General features: G+C 48.1%; 19 non-coding genes across 19 annotated transcripts; 15 read left to right on the top strand and 4 right to left on the bottom strand.

Moving 5' to 3' along the window:
- Positions 1 to 4282: 4282 nt before the first annotated feature.
- Trnag-ucc (transfer RNA glycine (anticodon UCC)) lies at positions 4283 to 4354 on the bottom strand. Its single transcript has one exon. It is a non-coding gene; the product is annotated as a tRNA-Gly (tRNA).
- Positions 4355 to 4685: 331 nt separating this feature from the next.
- On the top strand, positions 4686 to 4756 carry Trnag-gcc (transfer RNA glycine (anticodon GCC)). The gene has a single exon. It is a non-coding gene; the product is annotated as a tRNA-Gly (tRNA).
- Positions 4757 to 5049: 293 nt separating this feature from the next.
- On the top strand, positions 5050 to 5122 carry Trnam-cau (transfer RNA methionine (anticodon CAU)). Its single transcript has one exon. It is a non-coding gene; the product is annotated as a tRNA-Met (tRNA).
- A 456-nt stretch (positions 5123 to 5578) lies between these two features.
- Trnae-uuc (transfer RNA glutamic acid (anticodon UUC)) lies at positions 5579 to 5650 on the top strand. Its single transcript has one exon. It is a non-coding gene; the product is annotated as a tRNA-Glu (tRNA).
- Positions 5651 to 5907: 257 nt separating this feature from the next.
- Positions 5908 to 5981, top strand: Trnai-aau (transfer RNA isoleucine (anticodon AAU)). The gene has a single exon. It is a non-coding gene; the product is annotated as a tRNA-Ile (tRNA).
- Positions 5982 to 6722: 741 nt separating this feature from the next.
- Positions 6723 to 6794, bottom strand: Trnag-ucc (transfer RNA glycine (anticodon UCC)). Its single transcript has one exon. It is a non-coding gene; the product is annotated as a tRNA-Gly (tRNA).
- Positions 6795 to 7125: 331 nt separating this feature from the next.
- On the top strand, positions 7126 to 7196 carry Trnag-gcc (transfer RNA glycine (anticodon GCC)). Its single transcript has one exon. It is a non-coding gene; the product is annotated as a tRNA-Gly (tRNA).
- A 293-nt stretch (positions 7197 to 7489) lies between these two features.
- Positions 7490 to 7562, top strand: Trnam-cau (transfer RNA methionine (anticodon CAU)). The gene has a single exon. It is a non-coding gene; the product is annotated as a tRNA-Met (tRNA).
- A 456-nt stretch (positions 7563 to 8018) lies between these two features.
- Positions 8019 to 8090, top strand: Trnae-uuc (transfer RNA glutamic acid (anticodon UUC)). The gene has a single exon. It is a non-coding gene; the product is annotated as a tRNA-Glu (tRNA).
- A 257-nt stretch (positions 8091 to 8347) lies between these two features.
- Positions 8348 to 8421, top strand: Trnai-aau (transfer RNA isoleucine (anticodon AAU)). The gene has a single exon. It is a non-coding gene; the product is annotated as a tRNA-Ile (tRNA).
- Positions 8422 to 9162: 741 nt separating this feature from the next.
- Trnag-ucc (transfer RNA glycine (anticodon UCC)) lies at positions 9163 to 9234 on the bottom strand. Its single transcript has one exon. It is a non-coding gene; the product is annotated as a tRNA-Gly (tRNA).
- Positions 9235 to 9565: 331 nt separating this feature from the next.
- Trnag-gcc (transfer RNA glycine (anticodon GCC)) lies at positions 9566 to 9636 on the top strand. The gene has a single exon. It is a non-coding gene; the product is annotated as a tRNA-Gly (tRNA).
- Positions 9637 to 9929: 293 nt separating this feature from the next.
- On the top strand, positions 9930 to 10002 carry Trnam-cau (transfer RNA methionine (anticodon CAU)). Its single transcript has one exon. It is a non-coding gene; the product is annotated as a tRNA-Met (tRNA).
- Positions 10003 to 10458: 456 nt separating this feature from the next.
- Trnae-uuc (transfer RNA glutamic acid (anticodon UUC)) lies at positions 10459 to 10530 on the top strand. Its single transcript has one exon. It is a non-coding gene; the product is annotated as a tRNA-Glu (tRNA).
- Positions 10531 to 10787: 257 nt separating this feature from the next.
- Trnai-aau (transfer RNA isoleucine (anticodon AAU)) lies at positions 10788 to 10861 on the top strand. The gene has a single exon. It is a non-coding gene; the product is annotated as a tRNA-Ile (tRNA).
- Positions 10862 to 11602: 741 nt separating this feature from the next.
- Positions 11603 to 11674, bottom strand: Trnag-ucc (transfer RNA glycine (anticodon UCC)). The gene has a single exon. It is a non-coding gene; the product is annotated as a tRNA-Gly (tRNA).
- Positions 11675 to 12005: 331 nt separating this feature from the next.
- Positions 12006 to 12076, top strand: Trnag-gcc (transfer RNA glycine (anticodon GCC)). The gene has a single exon. It is a non-coding gene; the product is annotated as a tRNA-Gly (tRNA).
- Positions 12077 to 12369: 293 nt separating this feature from the next.
- Positions 12370 to 12442, top strand: Trnam-cau (transfer RNA methionine (anticodon CAU)). Its single transcript has one exon. It is a non-coding gene; the product is annotated as a tRNA-Met (tRNA).
- Positions 12443 to 12898: 456 nt separating this feature from the next.
- Trnae-uuc (transfer RNA glutamic acid (anticodon UUC)) lies at positions 12899 to 12970 on the top strand. Its single transcript has one exon. It is a non-coding gene; the product is annotated as a tRNA-Glu (tRNA).
- Positions 12971 to 15045: the final 2075 nt, after the last annotated feature.

Genomic DNA, 15045 nt, shown 5'->3' with positions numbered 1-15045 from the left:
AGGCACACAGGGCCAACACCCGGCATCATGGTGTAGGGAGCGATCTCCTACACTGGCCGTACACCTCTGGTGATCCTCGAGGGGACACTGAATAGTGCACGGTACATCCAAACCGTCATCGAACCCATCGTTCTACCATTCCTAGACCGGCAAGGGAACTTTCTGTTCCAACAGGACAATGCACGTCCGCATGTATCCCGTGCCACCCAACGTGCTCTAAAAGGTGTAAGTCAACTACCCTGGCCAGCAAGATCTCCGGATTTGTCCCCCATTGAGCATGTTTGGGACTGGATGAAGCGTCGTCTCACGCGGTCTGCACGTCCAGCACGAACGCTGGTCCAACTGAGGCGCCAGGTGGAAATGGCATGGCAAGCCGTTCCACAGGACTACGTCCAGCACCTCTACGATCGTCTGCATGGGAGAATAGCAGCCTGCATTGCTGCGAAAGGGGGATATACACTGTACTAGTGCCGACATTGTGCATGCTCTGTTGCCTGTGTCTATGTGCCTGTGGTTCTGTCAGTGTGATCATGTGATGTATCTGACCCCAGGAATGTGTCAATAAAGTTTCCCCTTCCTTGGACAATGAATTCACGGTGTTCTTATTTCAATTTCCAGGAGTGTATTTAAAAAGAAAAAAATCTTGGTGGTAGTAGAAAAATTGTAGTTTTCAAAATTGGGTAAACTGATTGGCTGGTCTTTAATGCCTCGCTGAGTCGTTTCCGACCAATACGCAGACAGAAATGCATTTTGGAATTTTCGACGGAGTAACACTGCCTTGCTATACGTCTCATACTCATCGACGGTCCTCCCTCTAACAAGCTACAGATAATTCGAGCTTACGTGTCACTGGTCAGTTTGATGGCAGCTAAAATGAAAATTCCTGCACCCAATCAAGGGATGCAGGTCAACCTCTTGAATTTCTTTACAGATAGGAAATATTTATAGTCGAATCCTTCGTGTTGGACATTTTGGAAGTTTCGGCGGCGTGAAAAAAAAAAATGATTGTGTGACTACTGGTTTTCGTCAATGTCACGCGCTCTTTGTAACCTGCTCATATTATTGTGAGGCTGAAAATTAGGTGTCTTTTGCTGTTGCATGTTAGGCATGTCAATTTGAGACTAACTACATGGAGAAATTGCTGATACTGGCTACTCCTGATGTAAACTATTAACCTTCCTATGTAGCGAACTGTTATGTGCACCTAGCTGGTTTAATGTTTGCTGCATGGACTGATATTCCTGAGATTCAGTAAATGGAATGGGAGCTGTGTTGTCTAATTTATTTTCAGTTTGGATTTTCAAGTGTTTCTAACCTTGCTGATAGCTCATCACATCTCTCCCTGAGCGTAGGAATATGTGTTGAGTTGTTTGAATCTAAAGCGTCGACTTGCTTCTGTGGTTTGCATGTAGATTTGTTCATCTTTTACGAATCTGCTTTGATTATGTCAGGGTCCTGCACCGGCTCTATTTTGTGAAGACGGGAGCTTAACGACTCACTGTTATGTGTGCATTTTTCTTCAATTTTCTGGATTCGTATGCCAGTAGTTGTTTGCAAATCAATTACATCTCTCTGTATTCGGTTGTGGGATTGTATTACTGTGTTGATCTCGTCTGTAGCGGAATTTATACTAGCGTCAACATGGGTTGTAAGACTTGTGAGGAAATGCTATTCTACTTCTTGTTTTTGTACTACAGTTGACTGTAAAAAATGTTTTTTCTCTTCTGTGTGTTTACGCACAAAATCTATGTATAGATTTTCTGAGGTCTCAGTGTAAACTTATCTTAAAACATTAATGTCATCTCAAAGGTTGCGCATTGCCTGGCTATGGTTTCAGTTTTACCGCAAAAACGTATTTTACTGGCCTTAATATCTGTATCTACCTGCTTGAAACGGTTATCAGTCGTTTCTATGTACGATTTAAGCTCGTCACGTATGCTGGAAAATTGTTCATTGAACTGAGTGGCTGTGTCATCTTGTTTTTTGTTTCGTATGCTGACGAACTGTTCGTCAGTTTTGTTATTCCATTCAACCATTATTTGAATGAGATTTTGAAGCATTGCTTCCATATTCTTTTGAACTGATGCGTCGAGTGTCAGCTGTGTTGTGCTTTGTGAGGTGGAGACATCATCTACAACCATGGACGTCTCGTTTGTTGCATTATCTGCATAATTACCGCAAATGGAATCTGACAGATTTTTAAAAACAGACTGAGTACTTGGCGCTACTGTGTCCTCTGACACACTATTGGCATTCTGATTGACTGCACAAGAATTGAGAAGTTCACTGGCCTGATTCGGTAAACGAGCCTGTTTTGCCACCTGTGTTTTAACATCTACCTCAGCGTCGTCCGCTATGCCGGAATCGACTGTCTGAGCAGACAGTTAACTAGGTGGAATCATACTGTCAGTGAACTGTACTTTATTTTGGGAAACGGAACTCATATTTTTCTGTGGTGCTTTGTAACTGTTGCACAGCAGAGTGGTTACTATCATTCTCAGAATTGTTGTCAATAATTGGAGAATCGTCGAACGATCATAGTACGCGCTGGAACCTTAATACATTTGTGCGGCATCGTAAATCACATACAGAGCACAAACCAAAGACAAAAAATATTCAACAATCAAATCAATGAAAAACAAGGCGTAGAATAAGAATGCCGATGAACTGTGGACAAATTTTGGCACCTTAGTAATGATTCATTGGCAGAGCTGTCGCCAAGCGTAACGTTCTCTAAAAAATGTAAGTGTTCGGTTACCAATGACTATGAAATGCGTAACATTTGTGTGATGCAAATTTACTGTGTGATGTGTTGTTGAGCAAATGGTGTGCTTAATCAGTTTTACTATAATACAAAAAGATTAAACAACTTAATCTGGAAAACGAATACGCAGTGCCCATAATTAAATCAATACCTCCGAAATTTACCCACTCTCGTGAGCACCGAGTTCTATGTACGATAAAATGACAAAATTCCCTATGTAAATGAAAAATGAAATAATTTTCCTTAGCCCTAGATTCGCAAAGGGCGTAACCTTGGTATTCTGATCTTTTCGCTGTAGGCACAGAAAATATTTAATCTTGGCACATCGAAGTGCAATGTCGGCTGTAAAGTAGATTCATACAAATATCAGTAGACTGGCTAATAAACGAATAACCTTGCAAATGTTCAGCGAAAATAGTGGATACTGGCGCAGCGCTGTGCAGTGCTAACGGCATTGAAACTTAAATACATTTCTGATTATTTCACGTTAGTACTCTTCTGATTCTAATTGAAGATTTAAGTAAACATGACATGGAAGAGGGTGAAGTACTGACAAGAGGATGTGCTAAAACCGAAAGCTACAGTTTGAAAATTGTATTCGAAATAAAGTTTCACCTTCACAAAATCTGATACGAAACATTTTACATTAACTTCAAAGTCAGTGAATCTCTCAGCTGTTCTACTTACTGTCGTAATAAAAACACTAATGCTACATGATAACAAGTCTGACATCGCTTGACAAAATAGATTCCAAAAGTTAACTTCTCTGTATCAGGACTACAAAACACACCAAATATTACAAAACAGATATACCTAATCAACCCATACATGAAATCTGACGGAAAGTACTTGGTTCCTGCATTCAACGGTCATTATTTCAAAATTCATTCAAATCCACATATCACAATGTTACATACTTGAAACTAGATATTCAAATTTTCGTTACCTTATAAATTTGTTCCATTTGCTATCCCTTTGAGTTACAGTATAAATACAGTATTCTTCTATGATTGCCATGCACAATGTTTACACTAGTTAACGAACAGTATCACTTCAGTTCTTGATAATCTTATAGCCTTGCAAATTAATAATACACACATTACACTTCAATAGAAATAACTACGATATAACATTTACTGGCGCTATGTGAGCACAAAAAATACATTCATCACTTCATTCTATAAAAACGGTGTCGTGCTGCGTCCATAGGCCAACAATTAAATCCTCACAGAGAGCCATCTTTAAGTGTTACATACTATCTGTAGCAGGGAGCAACGGTAACTGCTACTGTAACTACCCGCGCCACTACTTACAACCGTTTCTGCCAAACAGGCAAAATCTTTGGTTCGATAGTATCAAAAATACTATCTTCTCTCCGTATGACTGTCGTTTCAGGTCATTTTTTATGAATTATATTTATGAAATATATACGTTCAATATAGCGAGTAAGAGGGGGAAAGAAACATTAATTTAAGGACGCGTGGCAAAAGTACTCATACGCAGAAGTAAAAAGCAGGCTGCGGTGGCCGGGAATCGAACCCGTATCAACTGCTTGGAAGGCAACTATGCTGACCATTACACCACCACCGCACGGTTTTCTTCCGCGCACGCCGCGCTGTGTCTGCTTCCCGCCTGTCGGCGGCGGCTGAAGGTGGTCGCAGCAGCAGGCGCATTACGGGGTAGGCGAGCGCATCCAGACAGCGTCTCTACGCACATTTCGCGTCCTTTGGCAAGAGTCGTCGCGTGCGTGCGCCGCAACACTACTTAGACGATCGCGTTCGGGCGTCATTTTTAAGCAGTGCAGCGCAGGATTCAGCGTTTGTAGCATTCTCTCGAGAGGATGCCACGGCGCTGGACGGCAGTCCCACTTTCCCTTCAGACGTCTGCCGCGGAGAGCACAAGGAAGCTGCAAACTAGCTGAGCATCGGTGGTTCAGTGGTAGAATGCTCGCCTGCCACGCGGGCGGCCCGGGTTCGATTCCCGGCCGATGCATCATTTTGTTTTTTCCCCGATAGTGGAGCTGCGTGTCCTTCGCACTCGAAGTGCGTGGGCCACGAGAATGAACCGCGGGATTCCGTGTGGAAACAACCAAACACGCAGCGCGCACGTCTTCTCGTTTGGACTCCTGCGTGCTATTTTGCATACTGGCGTCGGCCTATCATCGCAAGTTGCCTGCAGCGCCGGGAATGCACGTGTAGTAACAGAAAAAATGAGCCAGCAAGTGCAGACTCTCTACCACTAGTATTTGCTACTTGCCGAGATACCAGAAGGTTTGGCCATCACGTGCCTCGGTAGCGCAGTAGGCAGCGCGTAAGTCTCATAATCTTAAGGTCGTGAGTTCGATCCTCACCCGGGGCATTTAATTTACTTCCGTTCACAGCTAAATTGACGGCTCTGGGGTTGCGAAGGAGCAAAACAGCTTGTAGTTTGTTATCCATAAGGCTTCAACAACTCAGCGTGAAAATGCTTACTTCCCGTTATTACTACTTGCAGTTCTTTTGTGAAATTTTCAAGAAAAAATGTACTAGTAATAAAACTGAATTTCGTATGATATAACATGTAAAGTCACACAGTGTATGACCTGCTATATAATGACAGGCTGCAGGTCTTTACTTGCGAAATAAGTAAATAAATATTACTACTCACAGCTTTGCTTTTCCTCCTACCCCTGTAACAACGAGGCCAAAAGCAACGGACTGTGACTTTTGCCATGCGCGCCTCGGCATGGGAGAGCGAAAAGATGCTCGCAAACAGGGAAAGTGCGACACGGAAAGCCAGTGGAGGGGGTGTAAACCCCAAAAACAAGCGTGCGCGTCCGGTGTGGTCTAGTGGCTAGGATACCTGGCTTTCACCCAGGAGGCCCGGGTTCGATTCCCGGTACCGGAATGTAATTTTTTCGGAACAAATCACGACAAGTTTGGACCCTGCGAAATGCTGTTTCACGTCCTCCTCGCGTTATAGCTACTGGTTCATAAGCGTGAGCTGAAAACAGTCGAGAGAAACGGGCACGCAATGAAATTACTACGAGCAGCGGAATAAAGGGAGAAGAGACCCTGGTCCACTGTTGGACTGCTACCATAGAAATGTTACCTGTAAATACGCAGAGCCACTCCCTCTAAGCGCTGGAAGACAGAGTGCACCGAGGCCCGTTAGCTCAGTTGGTTAGAGCGTCGTGCTAATAACGCGAAGGTCGTGGGTTCGATCCCCCCACGGGCCACTTCGATTTTACTACTTCAAAAAGGCAACGCCGATTTCCCCGGGCAAGTATGGTGACAAAGAAATCGTCACATTGTGTGGGAGCTGATAGGGGACCCGAAAGCGACTTGTCGGGACGCGCTAAAACACTTCACAGGTCACAGCACGCTGAACACACAGTTTGTCGTCCGATCACCGCTACTGCGCGACGCTGGGCGTTGTCAGTGCTTGGGCGGGTGACCGCCTGCGAACACAGGGCGCTGCCGACAGTTTCAATTCGTATTTCTCTTTTCTCGTCGGTTTCGGAGCTGCAGCGCTATTCGGTCTAGGGCACTGGCGCCACGTTTTGCCTCTCGGTATGCCAAGTCGCGCCGTGCGGCCACAGTGAAATGAAGGAGCGTGTTGTAAAATTTTCAACAAAGAAAAAAAGAAATGTGCTAGTAATAAAACTGAATTTGTCTGACAGAACATGTAAAATCACACAATGCACGATAACAGGCAGCAGGTCTTTACTTGAGGCATAAGTAATGTTGTGCCCGCCTCGCCATACCTCTCTCAGTCGTTTCGCGTGCTTGTCCTTCTGATATAGGCCGATTGGAGAGCGTCAGCTCTCGCGTCAGCCGAGCAAAGTCGAGACAAGTCGAGACTCAAGCGGAATCGACGCACACAATATAGGGTGGCCTGCAGCCAGTAAGAGGAGGAAAGAAACATTAATTTAATGACGCGTGGCAAAAGTACTCATACGCAGAAGTAAAACGCAGGCTGCGGTGGCCGGGAATCGAACCCGGATCAACTGCTTGGAAGGCAACTATGCTGACCATTACACCACCACCGCACGGTTTTCTTCCGCGCACGCCGCGCTGTGTCTGCTTCCCGCCTGTCGGCGGCGGCTGAAGGTGGTCGCAGCAGCAGGCGCATTACGGGGTAGGCGAGCGCATCCAGACAGCGTCTCTACGCACATTTCGCGTCCTTTGGCAAGAGTCGTCGCGTGCGTGCGCCGCAACACTACTTAGACGATCGCGTTCGGGCGTCATTTTTAAGCAGTGCAGCGCAGGATTCAGCGTTTGTAGCATTCTCTCGAGAGGATGCCACGGCGCTGGACGGCAGTCCCACTTTCCCTTCAGACGTCTGCCGCGGAGAGCACAAGGAAGCTGCAAACTAGCTGAGCATCGGTGGTTCAGTGGTAGAATGCTCGCCTGCCACGCGGGCGGCCCGGGTTCGATTCCCGGCCGATGCATCATTTTGTTTTTTCCCCGATAGTGGAGCTGCGTGTCCTTCGCACTCGAAGTGCGTGGGCCACGAGAATGAACCGCGGGATTCCGTGTGGAAACAACCAAACACGCAGCGCGCACGTCTTCTCGTTTGGACTCCTGCGTGCTATTTTGCATACTGGCGTCGGCCTATCATCGCAAGTTGCCTGCAGCGCCGGGAATGCACGTGTAGTAACAGAAAAAATGAGCCAGCAAGTGCAGACTCTCTACCACTAGTATTTGCTACTTGCCGAGATACCAGAAGGTTTGGCCATCACGTGCCTCGGTAGCGCAGTAGGCAGCGCGTAAGTCTCATAATCTTAAGGTCGTGAGTTCGATCCTCACCCGGGGCATTTAATTTACTTCCGTTCACAGCTAAATTGACGGCTCTGGGGTTGCGAAGGAGCAAAACAGCTTGTAGTTTGTTATCCATAAGGCTTCAACAACTCAGCGTGAAAATGCTTACTTCCCGTTATTACTACTTGCAGTTCTTTTGTGAAATTTTCAAGAAAAAATGTACTAGTAATAAAACTGAATTTCGTATGATATAACATGTAAAGTCACACAGTGTATGACCTGCTATATAATGACAGGCTGCAGGTCTTTACTTGCGAAATAAGTAAATAAATATTACTACTCACAGCTTTGCTTTTCCTCCTACCCCTGTAACAACGAGGCCAAAAGCAACGGACTGTGACTTTTGCCATGCGCGCCTCGGCATGGGAGAGCGAAAAGATGCTCGCAAACAGGGAAAGTGCGACACGGAAAGCCAGTGGAGGGGGTGTAAACCCCAAAAATAAGCGTGCGCGTCCGGTGTGGTCTAGTGGCTAGGATACCTGGCTTTCACCCAGGAGGCCCGGGTTCGATTCCCGGTACCGGAATGTAATTTTTTCGGAACAAATCACGACAAGTTTGGACCCTGCGAAATGCTGTTTCACGTCCTCCTCGCGTTATAGCTACTGGTTCATAAGCGTGAGCTGAAAACAGTCGAGAGAAACGGGCACGCAATGAAATTACTACGAGCAGCGGAATAAAGGGAGAAGAGACCCTGGTCCACTGTTGGACTGCTACCATAGAAATGTTACCTGTAAATACGCAGAGCCACTCCCTCTAAGCGCTGGAAGACAGAGTGCACCGAGGCCCGTTAGCTCAGTTGGTTAGAGCGTCGTGCTAATAACGCGAAGGTCGTGGGTTCGATCCCCCCACGGGCCACTTCGATTTTACTACTTCAAAAAGGCAACGCCGATTTCCCCGGGCAAGTATGGTGACAAAGAAATCGTCACATTGTGTGGGAGCTGATAGGGGACCCGAAAGCGACTTGTCGGGACGCGCTAAAACACTTCACAGGTCACAGCACGCTGAACACACAGTTTGTCGTCCGATCACCGCTACTGCGCGACGCTGGGCGTTGTCAGTGCTTGGGCGGGTGACCGCCTGCGAACACAGGGCGCTGCCGACAGTTTCAATTCGTATTTCTCTTTTCTCGTCGGTTTCGGAGCTGCAGCGCTATTCGGTCTAGGGCACTGGCGCCACGTTTTGCCTCTCGGTATGCCAAGTCGCGCCGTGCGGCCACAGTGAAATGAAGGAGCGTGTTGTAAAATTTTCAACAAAGAAAAAAAGAAATGTGCTAGTAATAAAACTGAATTTGTCTGACAGAACATGTAAAATCACACAATGCACGATAACAGGCAGCAGGTCTTTACTTGAGGCATAAGTAATGTTGTGCCCGCCTCGCCATACCTCTCTCAGTCGTTTCGCGTGCTTGTCCTTCTGATATAGGCCGATTGGAGAGCGTCAGCTCTCGCGTCAGCCGAGCAAAGTCGAGACAAGTCGAGACTCAAGCGGAATCGACGCACACAATATAGGGTGGCCTGCAGCCAGTAAGAGGAGGAAAGAAACATTAATTTAATGACGCGTGGCAAAAGTACTCATACGCAGAAGTAAAACGCAGGCTGCGGTGGCCGGGAATCGAACCCGGATCAACTGCTTGGAAGGCAACTATGCTGACCATTACACCACCACCGCACGGTTTTCTTCCGCGCACGCCGCGCTGTGTCTGCTTCCCGCCTGTCGGCGGCGGCTGAAGGTGGTCGCAGCAGCAGGCGCATTACGGGGTAGGCGAGCGCATCCAGACAGCGTCTCTACGCACATTTCGCGTCCTTTGGCAAGAGTCGTCGCGTGCGTGCGCCGCAACACTACTTAGACGATCGCGTTCGGGCGTCATTTTTAAGCAGTGCAGCGCAGGATTCAGCGTTTGTAGCATTCTCTCGAGAGGATGCCACGGCGCTGGACGGCAGTCCCACTTTCCCTTCAGACGTCTGCCGCGGAGAGCACAAGGAAGCTGCAAACTAGCTGAGCATCGGTGGTTCAGTGGTAGAATGCTCGCCTGCCACGCGGGCGGCCCGGGTTCGATTCCCGGCCGATGCATCATTTTGTTTTTTCCCCGATAGTGGAGCTGCGTGTCCTTCGCACTCGAAGTGCGTGGGCCACGAGAATGAACCGCGGGATTCCGTGTGGAAACAACCAAACACGCAGCGCGCACGTCTTCTCGTTTGGACTCCTGCGTGCTATTTTGCATACTGGCGTCGGCCTATCATCGCAAGTTGCCTGCAGCGCCGGGAATGCACGTGTAGTAACAGAAAAAATGAGCCAGCAAGTGCAGACTCTCTACCACTAGTATTTGCTACTTGCCGAGATACCAGAAGGTTTGGCCATCACGTGCCTCGGTAGCGCAGTAGGCAGCGCGTAAGTCTCATAATCTTAAGGTCGTGAGTTCGATCCTCACCCGGGGCATTTAATTTACTTCCGTTCACAGCTAAATTGACGGCTCTGGGGTTGCGAAGGAGCAAAACAGCTTGTAGTTTGTTATCCATAAGGCTTCAACAACTCAGCGTGAAAATGCTTACTTCCCGTTATTACTACTTGCAGTTCTTTTGTGAAATTTTCAAGAAAAAATGTACTAGTAATAAAACTGAATTTCGTATGATATAACATGTAAAGTCACACAGTGTATGACCTGCTATATAATGACAGGCTGCAGGTCTTTACTTGCGAAATAAGTAAATAAATATTACTACTCACAGCTTTGCTTTTCCTCCTACCCCTGTAACAACGAGGCCAAAAGCAACGGACTGTGACTTTTGCCATGCGCGCCTCGGCATGGGAGAGCGAAAAGATGCTCGCAAACAGGGAAAGTGCGACACGGAAAGCCAGTGGAGGGGGTGTAAACCCCAAAAACAAGCGTGCGCGTCCGGTGTGGTCTAGTGGCTAGGATACCTGGCTTTCACCCAGGAGGCCCGGGTTCGATTCCCGGTACCGGAATGTAATTTTTTCGGAACAAATCACGACAAGTTTGGACCCTGCGAAATGCTGTTTCACGTCCTCCTCGCGTTATAGCTACTGGTTCATAAGCGTGAGCTGAAAACAGTCGAGAGAAACGGGCACGCAATGAAATTACTACGAGCAGCGGAATAAAGGGAGAAGAGACCCTGGTCCACTGTTGGACTGCTACCATAGAAATGTTACCTGTAAATACGCAGAGCCACTCCCTCTAAGCGCTGGAAGACAGAGTGCACCGAGGCCCGTTAGCTCAGTTGGTTAGAGCGTCGTGCTAATAACGCGAAGGTCGTGGGTTCGATCCCCCCACGGGCCACTTCGATTTTACTACTTCAAAAAGGCAACGCCGATTTCCCCGGGCAAGTATGGTGACAAAGAAATCGTCACATTGTGTGGGAGCTGATAGGGGACCCGAAAGCGACTTGTCGGGACGCGCTAAAACACTTCACAGGTCACAGCACGCTGAACACACAGTTTGTCGTCCGATCACCGCTACTGCGCGACGCTGGGCGTTGTCAGTGCTTGGGCGGGTGACCGCCTGCGAACACAGGGCGCTGCCGACAGTTTCAATTCGTATTTCTCTTTTCTCGTCGGTTTCGGAGCTGCAGCGCTATTCGGTCTAGGGCACTGGCGCCACGTTTTGCCTCTCGGTATGCCAAGTCGCGCCGTGCGGCCACAGTGAAATGAAGGAGCGTGTTGTAAAATTTTCAACAAAGAAAAAAAGAAATGTGCTAGTAATAAAACTGAATTTGTCTGACAGAACATGTAAAATCACACAATGCACGATAACAGGCAGCAGGTCTTTACTTGAGGCATAAGTAATGTTGTGCCCGCCTCGCCATACCTCTCTCAGTCGTTTCGCGTGCTTGTCCTTCTGATATAGGCCGATTGGAGAGCGTCAGCTCTCGCGTCAGCCGAGCAAAGTCGAGACAAGTCGAGACTCAAGCGGAATCGACGCACACAATATAGGGTGGCCTGCAGCCAGTAAGAGGAGGAAAGAAACATTAATTTAATGACGCGTGGCAAAAGTACTCATACGCAGAAGTAAAACGCAGGCTGCGGTGGCCGGGAATCGAACCCGGATCAACTGCTTGGAAGGCAACTATGCTGACCATTACACCACCACCGCACGGTTTTCTTCCGCGCACGCCGCGCTGTGTCTGCTTCCCGCCTGTCGGCGGCGGCTGAAGGTGGTCGCAGCAGCAGGCGCATTACGGGGTAGGCGAGCGCATCCAGACAGCGTCTCTACGCACATTTCGCGTCCTTTGGCAAGAGTCGTCGCGTGCGTGCGCCGCAACACTACTTAGACGATCGCGTTCGGGCGTCATTTTTAAGCAGTGCAGCGCAGGATTCAGCGTTTGTAGCATTCTCTCGAGAGGATGCCACGGCGCTGGACGGCAGTCCCACTTTCCCTTCAGACGTCTGCCGCGGAGAGCACAAGGAAGCTGCAAACTAGCTGAGCATCGGTGGTTCAGTGGTAGAATGCTCGCCTGCCACGCGGGCGGCCCGGGTTCGATTCCCGGCCGATGCATCATTTTGTTTTTTCCCCGATAGTGGAGCTGCGTGTCCTTCGCACTCGAAGTGCGTGGGCCACGAGAATGAACCGCGGGATTCCGTGTGGAAACAACCAAACACGCAGCGCGCACGTCTTCTCGTTTGGACTCCTGCGTGCTATTTTGCATACTGGCGTCGGCCTATCATCGCAAGTTGCCTGCAGCGCCGGGAATGCACGTGTAGTAACAGAAAAAATGAGCCAGCAAGTGCAGACTCTCTACCACTAGTATTTGCTACTTGCCGAGATACCAGAAGGTTTGGCCATCACGTGCCTCGGTAGCGCAGTAGGCAGCGCGTAAGTCTCATAATCTTAAGGTCGTGAGTTCGATCCTCACCCGGGGCATTTAATTTACTTCCGTTCACAGCTAAATTGACGGCTCTGGGGTTGCGAAGGAGCAAAACAGCTTGTAGTTTGTTATCCATAAGGCTTCAACAACTCAGCGTGAAAATGCTTACTTCCCGTTATTACTACTTGCAGTTCTTTTGTGAAATTTTCAAGAAAAAATGTACTAGTAATAAAACTGAATTTCGTATGATATAACATGTAAAGTCACACAGTGTATGACCTGCTATATAATGACAGGCTGCAGGTCTTTACTTGCGAAATAAGTAAATAAATATTACTACTCACAGCTTTGCTTTTCCTCCTACCCCTGTAACAACGAGGCCAAAAGCAACGGACTGTGACTTTTGCCATGCGCGCCTCGGCATGGGAGAGCGAAAAGATGCTCGCAAACAGGGAAAGTGCGACACGGAAAGCCAGTGGAGGGGGTGTAAACCCCAAAAATAAGCGTGCGCGTCCGGTGTGGTCTAGTGGCTAGGATACCTGGCTTTCACCCAGGAGGCCCGGGTTCGATTCCCGGTACCGGAATGTAATTTTTTCGGAACAAAACACGACAAGTTTGGACCCTGCGAAATGCTGTTTCACGTCCTCCTCGCGTTATAGCTACTGGTTCAGTCTGCCTGCAGCGGCGGTGGCGAGCGGTTCGTCGTGCTGTGCTTCGCTCTGCGGCTGGCTTTGTTTACATCCGCTGTGTAAGTCTGTGCGTTTTCGCCGGCGCTTCGTAGTAGTTAGATATTCTGTCAACGTTCGAAAATGCAGTAATGGCTCAACTTAGTAGAAAGGACACTCTGAAATTTACCTTTGATCGACGTTTTGCTCGACCTAAATCTTTCGAAATTGAGGATTGGTTAGAGGAAGTTGTTCAAGTTCCGTTTGAAGATACTGTTGGTTTTCACTTGTCAATTGTGAGTAGTGTGATGTACTTGAAGCTGAAAAACCCTGAGTTATGCGAACGAGTTGTCAATAATACCGGTGGTAAGCTTAAGTTTAAACACAGTGATGGAAATATTGGCGAAGTTACTGTCGATCATGTGGGACTTGGTATTCGAACAATTCGAATTTTTGAGCTACCCTTTGAAGTTCCTACAGATGCGATCAATCTTGTTATTGCACCCTTTGGGAAGGTCCTCAGTAATTTTGCAGAAAAATGGTCCGGTGCTCACAAATATCCGGTTTTGAACGGTGTCAGGCAGTTGAAGGTGGACTTATTACGACATATTCCGTCTTACATTAACGTTTGCGGTTATCGAGGTATCGTCATTTATGATGGTCAACCACGAACGTGTGCAGCTTGCAATTCTCCAGGTCATATTCGTTCTGAATGTATTCAAAGACGTGTTGTGCAGCTGCCGACAGGTGAACCGGTGAAGTCCGCGGAGATGACTATTTTGTCCACCACTTACGCTTCGGTGGCTCGCGACCAACCGACCGACCAACTGCCCATGGATACCGAAGTAGACATTCGCCCCCAACCAACCCTTCCTCCAACGGCCGAGCAACTTGTTGACATTTCTGAGCGACAAGAGCAACACCTGAGTGTGAGTGACGTGGTTGATTCCGTAGCGCAGTCCCCGACTCTGTCAACAGAACAAAATTCCACCTCCTCAGAGACGCAGGTCAGGACTGTGACTGCTGAATGTCGTTCCCCACAACCCCACCATGAAATCTCGGATTCCGATGAGCGTTGTCCACCTGCTAAATCCCCGCGGAAGAACAAGAAACGCAGAATCGCCCGCCAGGGTGCGGAAGAGGCGGCGGCGTCGTTGCGGGGAAAGGTGCAGCAAATCATGGACAAAGTCAGTGCAAAATCACCAGAATCCTCCCGACAACAGGCGCCAACTTCTGCACACCTGCGGGATGAAGATCGTGCAATCACGCTAACTGAGCCCTCTCGCGATGCTACCGGCCAGGTGTCTCCCATGTGCAGTGACGATGTTGATCATTGTTTAAAAGAACAACGACAACATCATCCTCTTGCGTCCAAGAACCCCAGCACTATAGACTGGGCGGCGGAACCAGAGGTCGAACACATGGACGCTGATGCAACTGATATTCCAGTCACTTCCCGATTTCCCGAACAGCCTTCTACGGCAGTAGAACCGGCACATGATGATAAGTTACTGGATCCACGGCAGGCAAACAAAGAAGAGGACTCTGACTTCTTTTAAAACGGCGCCGATTCCTTCTTACTCTCGTAAGAGCGTGAATGACTGATCAGCAGGCGTATAAAATTGGTACATTAAATATAAATAAAATCCGCAGTTCCCTCAAACTCGACAACATCGTAGACCTCTTATACGCCGCCGACATTGATATCCTCTTGCTTCAGGAGGTCGCCGACATTGCTTTGAACCACATTCCCGGTTATAATGTGACGGCCAATCCGGGACACGGTTCCGATTTAGGCACCGCTATTCTCACGAAAGAAGGAATTATCGTCCAGAATGTAGAACGACTCATAAGTTGTAGGGGAATTGGCGTGACTATCAATAATGTTAGACTCCTAAATCTGTATGCACCATCCGGCTCAACTAATAGGCGACGCCGAGCGGACTTTTTCAAGGAAGAAATACTTCCGCTTTTTGCAACACAATATGACCACC

Source organism: Schistocerca gregaria, chromosome 2 (genome assembly GCF_023897955.1).
Source record: "Schistocerca gregaria isolate iqSchGreg1 chromosome 2, iqSchGreg1.2, whole genome shotgun sequence".
NCBI classification, from domain to species: Eukaryota; Metazoa; Arthropoda; class Insecta; order Orthoptera; family Acrididae; genus Schistocerca; species Schistocerca gregaria.
Note: the sequence above shows the minus strand (reverse complement) of the source record. Positions and strands in the feature narration are given on the sequence as shown.